General features: G+C 34.3%; 1 protein-coding gene across 4 annotated transcripts in view; it reads right to left on the minus strand.

Annotated features, from left to right (window-relative positions):
• The window catches only part of LOC118188773 (zinc finger X-chromosomal protein-like), a 70,192-nt gene extending 58,585 nt beyond the window's left edge, over window positions 1-11,607 (minus strand). For all 4 annotated transcript variants that reach the window (XR_015042067.1, XM_085820360.1, XM_085820359.1 and 1 more), the window contains exon 1: window positions 11,273-11,607. The gene's annotated coding sequence lies outside the window, so the exon portion shown is untranslated. The remainder of the gene's footprint in view (window positions 1-11,272) is intronic.
• Between the last annotated feature and the right edge of the window lie 217 nt (window positions 11,608-11,824).

Raw genomic sequence — 11,824 nt, forward strand, 5'->3', positions numbered from 1 at the left:
CGCCATTTAGATTTTATTTCTCAGTACTCTACTGATATTAGGCATGTGCAAGGTTCAAAAAACGTCGTTGCTGACGCTCTTTCAAGAATCGAAATTGATTCCATAACAAAATCTCCATTTTTGGATTTTAAAAAATTTTCGGAAGCTCAACGGCATGATCCGGAGGTACAAGACCTTCTCAAAAACAACACATCATCTTTGAAACTGGAATTTAAACCGTGCCAATATTCTGATGGTAATATTCTTTGTGACATATCAACGGACATTCCTCGTCCATTTGTTCTGAATTCCTTTCGCAGACTTATCTTTAATCATCTGCACAATCTGTCACATCCAGGAATTGCAGCTACTACGAAGCTTATTTGTTCTCGTTATGTATGGCCCGATATGAAACGTCATATCAAAAATTGGGTGAAATCCTGTGAATCTTGCCAAAAATCGAAAATTACTAGGCATACTAAAGTACCACTGGGCACATTCTCTCTTCCTGATGCACGTTTTTCAGAAATCCATATGGATATCGTCGGACCTTTACCTCCATCAGAAGGCAACGTGTACCTTTTGACTCTAATAGATAGATTCTCCAGATGGCCTGAAGCCATTCCCATCCTGGATATGAAAACGGAAACCATTTGCAGAGCCATCTTCAACTGTTGGATATCTCGTTTTGGCTGCCCATCGATCATAACAACAGACTAAGGTTCTCAAATGAGATCCGCACTTTTTGCAGAATTTACGCGCATTTTGGGTACGAACAGAATCACAACAACAGCCTATCATCCAATGTCCAACGGCATTGTTGAACGATTTCATCGACATTTAAAATCTTCTCTCAAGGCTCCCGAAACCAATAACTGGACTGAAACACTACCAGTTGTTATGCTTGGTATTCGGACAGCCATAAAGGAAGATCTATAGTCATCTTGTGCTGAACTGGTGTATGGCACAACTCTCAAGCTGCCTAGTGATATGATAACGTCATCTAACATATCTCCGTATGACACTCAATTTATCACGAATCTTCGGCATAGAATGCAACAATTGAATCCAATAGCAACATCTGCACATTGCCAAGAAAAATGTTACGTAAATGCTACCTTAAAGTCGTGTACGCATGTATACTTACGTGTCGATCGAGTAAAGCCACCTCTGTGCCAACCATATACAGGTCCGCGTAAAGTCCTTTCTAGAACGAACAAAACTTTCACAATTGATATTAACGGTCTGAAATCTACTGTGTCTATAGACCGTGTGAAACCAGCCTTTTTGCTTTCGGACTCTAATTTGCCTGAACTGAAAACAAATAAAGACTTAAAGACAGTTCAGCAGAATAAATCTGCAAACGAACTCTCTAAGACATAAACTGTCACCAGATCGGGAAGACATGTTCACTTCCCTAAGAAACTTGCTTCTTACATAACAATTTAAAACATTTTTTTAAATTCATATCTTAACATATTTCTTGTTATTTCATGTTTCTTATATGTGTCAATACCTTGTTATACATTGAATTGCATTTTGATCTTTTCTAATTTTATATTCTAATTTTGTAATCATGTAAAAAATACCCGACAGTACGGATCCTCTGAGATAATTTCATAACCTATGTCGTTCCTTTGAATAGCCATTAAAGGAACTGGGGGAAACTCTGTGGTGATGGCGATAAGGAGCGCGCCTTGTGCCCTCCGATAAGTGTGGCAACCCTAGAGGAGAAGTTTCTTACGAGTAGCGAGCAGAGCGAAACAGTCGGCTGTCGGGCAGTGTGCGCGAAGTTCCTAAATAAAGCTTAATTTTTATTGTGCACTATGTCTTGTTAATATTTATATTAATGCAGTAAGAACATAATTCGAGGATTATGTTCTTACTGCATTGATATGGATATGGAATTCAAGGATTGGTGGTGAAAACATAACAGGAAATCACCATAAATTTATGGTAAGTGCATTTTATTTTATTCTTGTTCTTATTTTGTAGAATGTTATGTTTATTGTTTTTTAGTATGAATTTCTGTCGCTATTGTTTTTTTTAATTGTTTGAAATTTATTTTAGTTTATTTTGTTGATTGCATAGCATCTAGATTGTGCAATTCGTAGATGTTTTTTAAAGTTGACACAGAATGCTGTGTACATGGTATTCTTTGAAATTTATTGTTGTTATGTTAATTTATTAAAGCAAGGTGTGCGTAGTTCATAGATTCGTTTGTTGCCTAGATTGTGCAATTCGTAGATTTTCTTTAAAGTTTAAACCGCATGCTGAGTACATGGTATTCTTTGAAATTTATTGTTGTTATGTTAATTTATTAAAGCAAGGTGTGCGTATTTCGTAGATTTATTCGTTGCCTAGATTGTGCCATTTGTAGATGTTTTTTCAAGTTAAAACATATTGCTGTGTACATGGATTCTTGTCAAATATTTTTGGGTTGATCTTTAGATTATGGTAACTTGGCGATTTTTTGGCAAAAATTTGGCGACCAACTCTGCTACAGCAACCCTCTATTTTTTTTTTCGCCGCCATTTTGTCTTCACGAAGTAAAGACATGTTTCTTTTCTTTTTATTTACTGAACACTTTTTCCAACAATCTACTAGCCAAATTACACTTATGCTAGAAATTTTATGTAACAAAACTGCTTAATCATGACAAATATTAACTGCAAAATTGGGGAAAAGTGCACAATCGCAAACACCTTGCGCGTTTTTCAGAATAGCACATACACATACACCATTTACATGTCGACTTATTTTTACTTAAAAAAACATCCCAGAATTGCACAAAAATGGCATTGCACACACTCTTAACTTTATCCATCTACACTGGTATTTTCTCATAAATTACAAAAATTTGCACGAAAATGCAAAAAAATTCTGTGAATCTTTAAATCCGGTAAAAAGAACATATATGAAATTACCTGATCGCGAAAAGTATATACTATTTCCAAAGATGAACATTTCCACGTATAAAATAAATAAAATATCCAAAAACTTTTACCTCTAAATTATCTATTATATTATAAACATCACCAACGAATTCATACTGCAAACATTACAAATGGTTACAAATACTTAGTGTCAAATATTTAAATTATTTCCCTACCCGTTTACTTCAACTGAAACATATACCAAATTCCTACAAACATAAAATTCACAAAATAACTATCATTTAATTAAAATATCACTAAACCATGTACACGTCGACTTATTTTTACTTAAAAAACCATCCCAGAATTGCACAAAAATGGCATTGCACACACTCTTCACTATATCCATGTACACTGCTTTTTTCTCATAAATTAGAAAAATTTTACGAAAATGCATGAAAATACTCAACGTATTCTACTCAAAAGTATTCTAAAATACTACACACATATAACTCACAAAATCATGATCATTAAAATAAAATATAATTAAATTAAAAAATACTACTTAAAATATAAATAAGCACATACATTAAATTAATAAAAATTAGATTACAATCCTAATTACTTTAAACTAAATCATTGCTAATAACAATTTTCCAATAATACCATATTAATTTATTTACTCCTTACATTTAGAACAATGCATAAAAATAATATCCTCAAATGATTAAAAATACTAACTTACCTAATCTTCAGAATCTTCATTATGTGGAACGCACACTTCCCTACAGAAAGAGTTCCAATCGGCTGCAGTACTACTGCTAATTTCTAAATCCGAAATCCAGTAGACAACTGGCAGTCTATTCACCCAGTAATAAGAAATTAATAAAATTTCACCCATACTCAAACCACTTTCAGCAAACCACGTACTCTTCCTTACACTCTGTTTCACAAAATGTCCATTTTCACCAGATTTCTGGCACCGCCATTCAAACTTATCTGTAATATCCTTCCTTTCACACAATCTCAACTTATTATTATTATCAGAAAAACGCATTAAAAATTTAGAATTCACTTTAGATAGCGCCATGCAATCCGAAAATTAATCAACACTATTTCACACAACACACAATGAAGCTTAATACAAAATAATATAATACAGTCAAAAGTCGTTAATTCGGACACCCATAATCCGGAATGATCTATAATGCGGACCTCAAAGCTAAAAACTTTCTGCGCATGCGCATAGGCATTTAAGCGTGCATGTAAGACCTTAACGACTGCGCATTTGCGTGTGCACAAGTGCAGAATACGTTTTTGCTGCGCGTTTAATGTATAATGGACGGTATAAGCTAAAATTATCTAATTGTCTATTTCAGTTAATGTTGATGATTGCGTTGTTAATTAATCTTCGAATTGGATCCGACTTATTATGTTTTGCAGACTGTAAGAGCAATTTTATAAAAGTAAGCTTGAACTTTCAATTATGTCAAATAGAATTTCCGATGCTGGAGCTCCCACAGGATCTACGAAAACGAAAGTATGTTTCGATGTCCATCAAACAAAAAGTGGAATTGCTCCAAAAAATGGATAAAGGCATATCCTTTGTTTATCTAACCGTTCCGAAATCTGTTTATCAATTTCACGTTGCTCTGCACGGGGGGGGGACGTGGCGGCGTGCAATGAACTGGAAGTTGATCTGTCAACACTATCGTTATCTTCAGGGCAGATGTTTTTATTTTATTCGGCTTATAATTCCTTATTAAATGTAGTATTTCATCTCGATGTACTTCGTCCCTGATATGATTTAAATCAAATTCCTTGTCATTATAAATATCACGAATACAAATCAAATGGTTTTCTGGTTGCAATTTTCTAATTTCGGCTATGCATAATGTATGCTTTACGCATGCGCGCGTTGAAAGAAATGTTTAATAAAGTAAACAAATAAATATTAAGCTTTTTTTTGTAAATTTTGATACCCTTTAGATCATAATTGCTCATTACTTTATAAATTACGGTTGCATATTTTTAATTTTATAATTTCTGCGTGCCATCTTACCAGATTTAAACTGATGATCTATAATCCGGAAAAATAGATAATCCGGAATCACCGAAGTCCCGACGAGTCCGGATTAAAGACTTTTGACTGTACTACAGTTTTCCAAATTCCCCCCCCTTTTCCGATTAAAGAACTGTAATTCGTTCATTAATGTCACATGACATATCTCATGATCTCTCATTTCCCTAACACAAAAGAATGCGTAATCGGAACTGAGTATTTCTCACATTATTACCAAAGTCCTAGGTAGTAACCTTTATTGCCTCCAAAATGTCGCCAAACTACCAGTTACCATATTCCAAAGATCAGCCTATTTTTGGTTAGAAACTTCGGCTGATCTTTGGAATATGGTAACTGGTAGTTTGGCGACATTTTGGTGGCGATAAAGGTTACTACCTAGGACTTTGGTAATAATGTGAGAAGCACTCAGTTCCGATTACGCATTATTTTGTGTGAGGGAAATGAAAGATCATGTGATGTGGCATTAATGGACGAATTACAGTTGTTCAATCGGAAAAGGGGGGAAATCTGGAAATTTCGTATTTAGCTATATTCTGTGTTGTGTGAAACATGACATTAATGGATGAATTACAGTTCTTTAATCGGAAAAGGGGGTTAATTTGGAAAAGCTTCATTGTGTGTTGTGCGAAATAGTGTTGATTAATTTTCGGATTGCATGGTGCTTTGTAAAGTGAATTCTAAAATTTTAATGCGTTTATCTGATAATAATAATAAGTTGAGATTGTGTGAAAGGAAGGCTATTACAAGTTTGGCGGTGCAAGAAATATGGTGAAAATGGACATTTTGTGAAAAGGAGTGTAAGGAAGGGTATGTGGTTTGCTGAAAGTAGTTTGAGTATAGGTGAAATTTTATTAATTTCTTATTACTTGGTGAATAGACTTCCAGTTGACTACTGGATTTAGGATTTAGAAATTAGGAGTAGTACTGCAGTGACGTAATGAAGATTCTGAAGAAGATTAGGTAAGTTAGTATTTTTAATCATTTGAGGATATTATTTTTATGCATTGTTCTAAATGTAAGGAGTAAATAAATTAAAATGGTATTATTTGAAAATTGTTATTAGCAATGATTTAGTTTAAAGTAATTAGGATTGTAATCTATTTTTTATTAATTTAATGTATGTGCTTATTTATATTTTAAGTAGTGTTTTTAATTTAATTATATTTTAATTTAATGATCGTGATTTTGTGAGTTATATGTTTGTAGTATTTTGGAATATGTTTGAGTAGTATACATTGAGTATTTTCATGCATTTTCGTGAAATTTTTCTAATTTATGAGAAAAAAGCAGTGTACATATATATAGTGAAGAGTGTGCGTGATGCCATTTTTGTCCAATTCTGGGATGTTTTTTTAAGTAAAAATAAGTCGACATGTACATGGTTTAGTAATATTTTAATTAAATGATAGTTATTTTGTGAATTTTATGTTTGTAGGAATTTGGTATATGTTTTAGTTGAAGTAAACATGCATGGAAATAATTTAAATATTTGACACTAAGTATTTGTAATGCTTGCGGTATGAATTCGTTGGTGACGTTTATAATATAATAGATAATTTAGAGGTAAAAGTTTTTAGATATTTTATTTATTTTATACGTGGAAATGTTCATATTTGGAAAGGGTATATACTTTTTCGCTATAAGGTAACTTCATATACGTTCTTTTTACCGGGTTTAAAGATTTACAAAATTTTCCTGCATTTTCGTGCAAATTTTTGTAATTTATGAGAAAATAGCAGTGTAGATGGATAAAGTTATGAGTGTGTGCAATGCCCTTTTTGTGCAATTCTGGGATGTTTTTTTAAGTAATAATAAGTCGACATGTACATGGTTTATGTGTATGTGTTATTGTGAAAAACGCGCAAGAAGTTTGCGATTGTGCACTTTTTCCCAATTTTGCAGTGAATATTTGTCATGATTAAGCAGTTTTGTCAAATAAAATTTCTAGTATAAGTGTAATTTGGCTAGTAGATTGTTGGAAAACGTGTTCAGTAAATAAAAAGAAAAGAAACATGTCTTTACTTCGCGAAGACAAAATGGCGGCGGGAAAAAAAAAAATAGAGGGTTGCTGTAGCAGAGTTGGTCGCCAAATTTTCGCCAAGTTACCATAATCCAAAGATCAATGGAAACTTTACGTTTTTGCTAGCTAATTTTTTTGTTTTTGTTTTGGATTTTTAGCTTAAATTGTGTGCTTAAAACATGTTTTTTGCATGCGCGGGAACCGCGTTTTTGGAGAAAGTTCGAAATGTAGACAAAAAATTTCGTTAGTAATACGGCAGCATGGAGTTTCTCCGACTCGAGGGCGCATATCAGAGTAGTTCCATTAACTTCATTCATGCTTGTGCATTAGAGTTACTTTCCCATAGTCTGCCAAGTTGCATCTCAGCCATACAAATTGTTTTCATTATATTCACCTTAGCTTAATATTTTCAAAACAGGCCTTATAAATATTCATTACAGTCAAAAGTCGTTAATCCGGACTCGTCGGGACTTCGGCGATTCCGGATTATCGATTTTTCCAGATTATAGATCATCAGTTTAAATCTGGTAAGATGGCATGCAGAAATTATAAAATTAAAAATATGAAACCGTAATTTATGAAATAAAGAACAATTATGATCTAAAGGGTATCAAAATTTACAAAAAAAAAAAGCTTAATATTTATTTGTTTACTTTATTAAACATTTCCTTCAATGTAAGTTGCTTCGTTTCATGTGATAATACTTTCTCTTTAATTCTATTAAACAGACATAATTTCTTGTTTAGTTACAAAGTTCCGCTGTTCAAGTCCTATAATTGCTGTGTTGAGAATACCGACTAATTTGTCAATCGAAATGTTTTCGTTTTCAATAACCTCTGGGTCACTTTCTTCACTATCGGAAGCGAATTATAATGACGAGGAACTTAATTTAAATCATATCAAAGACGGAGTACATCGAGATGAAATACTACACTTAGTACGGAATTATAAACCAAATAAAATAAAAACATCTGCCCTGAAGATAAGGATAGTGCTGACAGATCAACTTCCAATCCGCGGCGTGAAATTGATAAACAGATTTCGGATTTCAAAACATACTTTCGCTTTGTAGATACAAATTACATATTAGTAAATGTATATCGGAAATTCTATTTGACATAATCGAAAGTTCAAGCTTACTTTTATGAAATTGCTCTAACAGTCTGCCAAAAATAATAAGCCGATCTAATTCGAAGATTAAGGAACAACGCAATCTGCAACATTAACTGAATTAGATAATTTTAGCTCAGCTTATACCTCCGTTACACATTAAATGCGCATGTGCACAAACATATTAGCAGCCGTAAAGGTCTTACGCGCTCTCGTAAACGCCTGTGCGCATGCGCAGAAAGTTTGTAGCTTTGAGGTCCGGATTATAGATCATTCCGGATTATGGGTGTCCAAATTAACGACTTTTGACTGCATTAACAAAAGTTTTTAACAGCTTCTTTACTTTTCCTCACACCAGGATTTACTGTCAGACACATGGCTTGTATTTTACATTTAAAAAACAACTAATGAAAAAACATCAATGACCTCACACTGTCATATTTATAAAAGATATCTTATTAATGACCATATTTAATTTAATTTATGCTCTAAGAAACAAGTCAATAGCCATTTTAGAAAACTATATACACTTCTCAGCTGCAGTTCAGAATGTCAAAAATCTTTATTTGAAGTTATTTAATGAGAATATAATGTAAATATTTCTAATTTTCCTACCTTTTACTAATGCAAACTACGCATTATTTGGATAGTAAAATAACGATGTACTCAAATACTCAAGAAAGATTACTCATGTAAGTAAAAGTATTAGAGATTGTTAAATTATTAAAATGGAAAAGAGTAACAACTTGCTCAAGCTCAAATACAATTAAATTTAAGAACAATTTTAACCACACAGATAATTATATACTGAATGATGCATGGCATTATCAACACAGCTGGATTAACCATTAAGCTTGAGGCAAGGTTAGGGCATCAAGGAAAGAGGATACCACAAAAAGTCCTCAAATATTCAGTAAAAGAGGCATCAAAATTTTTTTATTGCTGTTTTTACCAAGGAATTTATGGCGCATATAAACCAAAATGGACAGACAGAAAGAATGAAGAAAAAAAACTGGTGTACATATAAATGATGTTGACAAAATCTTTTATGTGCTTGGAGCCTTTAAGTGTCTTAATCTGGCCCTGATTATCAATAAAGATCTTTGGAAACTTCAGTTTATCTGAAAACAATAATATGAACCACAATGCTCATTCATACATAATTCAAATGATGTTGCTAAACGTGGAAACTATATAGATAATGCTAAGGATTCTATTAAAAAATGTAACAATCTACCCAGATATTGACTTGAATTTAAACAATGTAATATTAAAAAAAACATCAACCTTCAACTTTAAATAACTTTTCAACCAGATACACAGCAGCATATAGCTAAAAGGAGTGAGAAAAGTGGGATGCAAACATGTTATTAAGGTAAAAAATTTCAGTATGCTGATATTACAGCAAAATGTAAAATTTTGTTTACGATCAGAAAATGTGACTTTATAGCATTCAAAAAATAATTTGCTTTATTTGATGATGACAAAGCACTGGAGGATTATCTGCCAAACGGGAGAATGCCTTCATGGAGGTCTTTCTAGGGAAAACTGGCTCGTGTACACTGAAGTGACAAAATCATGGGATAGCAATATGCAAATATACATATGGCAGTAGTATCACGTAGAAAATGTATAAATGCGAAGTGCTTTGGCAGGGCTTTCATTTGTGTCCAAGTTATTCATGTAAAGAGGCTTTGACGTGATTATGGCCGCACGACAGGAATTAACGGACTTTGAACGCGGAATGGTAGTTGGAGCTAGACGTATGGGTCATTCCATTTCGGATATTGTTAGGGAATTCAACATTCCGAGATCCACAGTGTCCAAGAGTGTGCCGAGAGTATCTAATTTCAGACATAACATCCCACCATGGACCAGCGACGTTTGCATAGAGTTGTCAATGTTCACAGACAAGCAACACTGCGTCAAATAACCACAGAAATCAATGTGGGATGTACGAGGGACGTGTCCAATAGGACAGTGCGGCAAAATTTGTCTTCCTTGGGCTATGCCAGCAGAAGACCGACTCGAGTGTCTTTACTGATAGCACGACATCACCTGCAGTGACTCTCGTGGGCTCGTGAGCATATCAATTGGTCCCTAAACGAACGGAAAACTGTGGCTTGGTCAGATGAGTCACGATTTCAGTTGGTAAGAGTTAATGGTAGGGTTCGAGTGTGGTGCAGACCCCACGAAGCCATGGACCCAAGTTGTCAACAAGGCACTGTTCGAGCTGGTGGTGGTTCCATAATGGTCTGGGCTGTTTCTACATGGCATGGAGTCTGTCCTCTGGTGCAACTGAACCGACCATTGACTGGAAATGGATACCTTTAGCTACTTCGAGATCACTTACAGCCATTCATGCACTTCACGTCCTCAAACAACGATGGGATTTTTATGGATGACAATGCGCCATGTCACCGGGCCACAATTGTTCGCGACTAGGTTAGAAGAACATTCTGGACAATTCCAGCGAATGATCTGGCCACCTAGATCGCCCAACATGAATCCCATCGAACATTTATGGGACATCATCGAGAGGTCAGTTCGTGCCCAAAACCCTGCACCATCAACACTTTCACAATGATGGACGTCTATAGAGGAAGGGCTCAATATTCCTGCACGGGACTTCCAATGACTTGTTGAGTCCATTCCACGTCGAGTTGCTGCACTTCGCCGGGCAAAAGGAGGACCAACAAAATATTAGGAGGTATCCCATGACTTTTGTCACTTCAGTGTATATGTTACACATGGATAACTCCATGAAAAGCTCAACAAGCCAGCATGTTTGCCGAAGTTTGAGACCTAGGAACAAATAACCAGTGTCCTTTAACGCTTGGTTGCTAGTCGGCTCTTTCAACAAATTATAGGCATTTTTTTTTTTTTTTATGTACTTGCTAGACAATGAAATAACTGTTAGAAAATTGACTACTTGTTTACCAGGGATAGCGCACTCATGCGCTGAAGCCTAAAACTGCGAACTGCGTTCACTTGAGTCTACAAGTGACATGTCATGAAATGGTAAAATAACAAACTTCTTCCAGAGTTTACCAAGAAAAAATATATATTGCATTATCAATAGTAGATACTACAAATTTTCGGAAAGCAATATTAAAAAAATTAAAAGCGTTCTTGAATTTTTAAGTCGAAAGATCATTTACTACACTCAAATTCGAAACGAAAAAGAGATATTAGAACTTTTACCTTGTATTATTACTCATCTTACCAATACAGAGCAATTTTGGAGCAGAGCCACCTTTCTTTCCTATTTCTTGTGAAATTACAGTCGAACAGCCTCCGCTGTAATTTCTAATGTGAAATAACATATTGTTAAACTCAAAGCAGAGCTTTGAAATTATGCCTTCGGATAGTGTTTTCGTGTGTCATACCGGATATAACTGAAAACACTACCCTAAAGTCTTTCGAATTACATGTAAAAGAACCCTCACATATCTATAAGAGCATCATTTTTCCGAGATACAATTTATAAATTCTGATTACTGAATTCTCGAAAAATAGCATTTTATTCAAAACATAGTTGCCTCATTTTGCACCAGATAAGTCTTTCTCCCCGCAAGAGCGAAAGGCGCTACGAAAAATCAAGCTTATGTGCGAACAATAGGCATTCAAAAAATGGGGAGTTTCAACCAAGTTCCGGCTAAAGTGCAGAATCGCCCACTTATTTGTTTGGTGCCTTTTACAAGAGCAAGAAGAATTGTAATTTTGTCAATTTTCTTTGTCTTTTTAAGTGAAAAT

Source organism: Stegodyphus dumicola, chromosome 7, assembly GCF_044657685.1.
Source record: "Stegodyphus dumicola isolate Sdum_Otavi_A_Nest chromosome 7, ASM4465768v1".
Lineage (NCBI taxonomy): Eukaryota > Metazoa > Arthropoda > Arachnida > Araneae > Eresidae > Stegodyphus > Stegodyphus dumicola.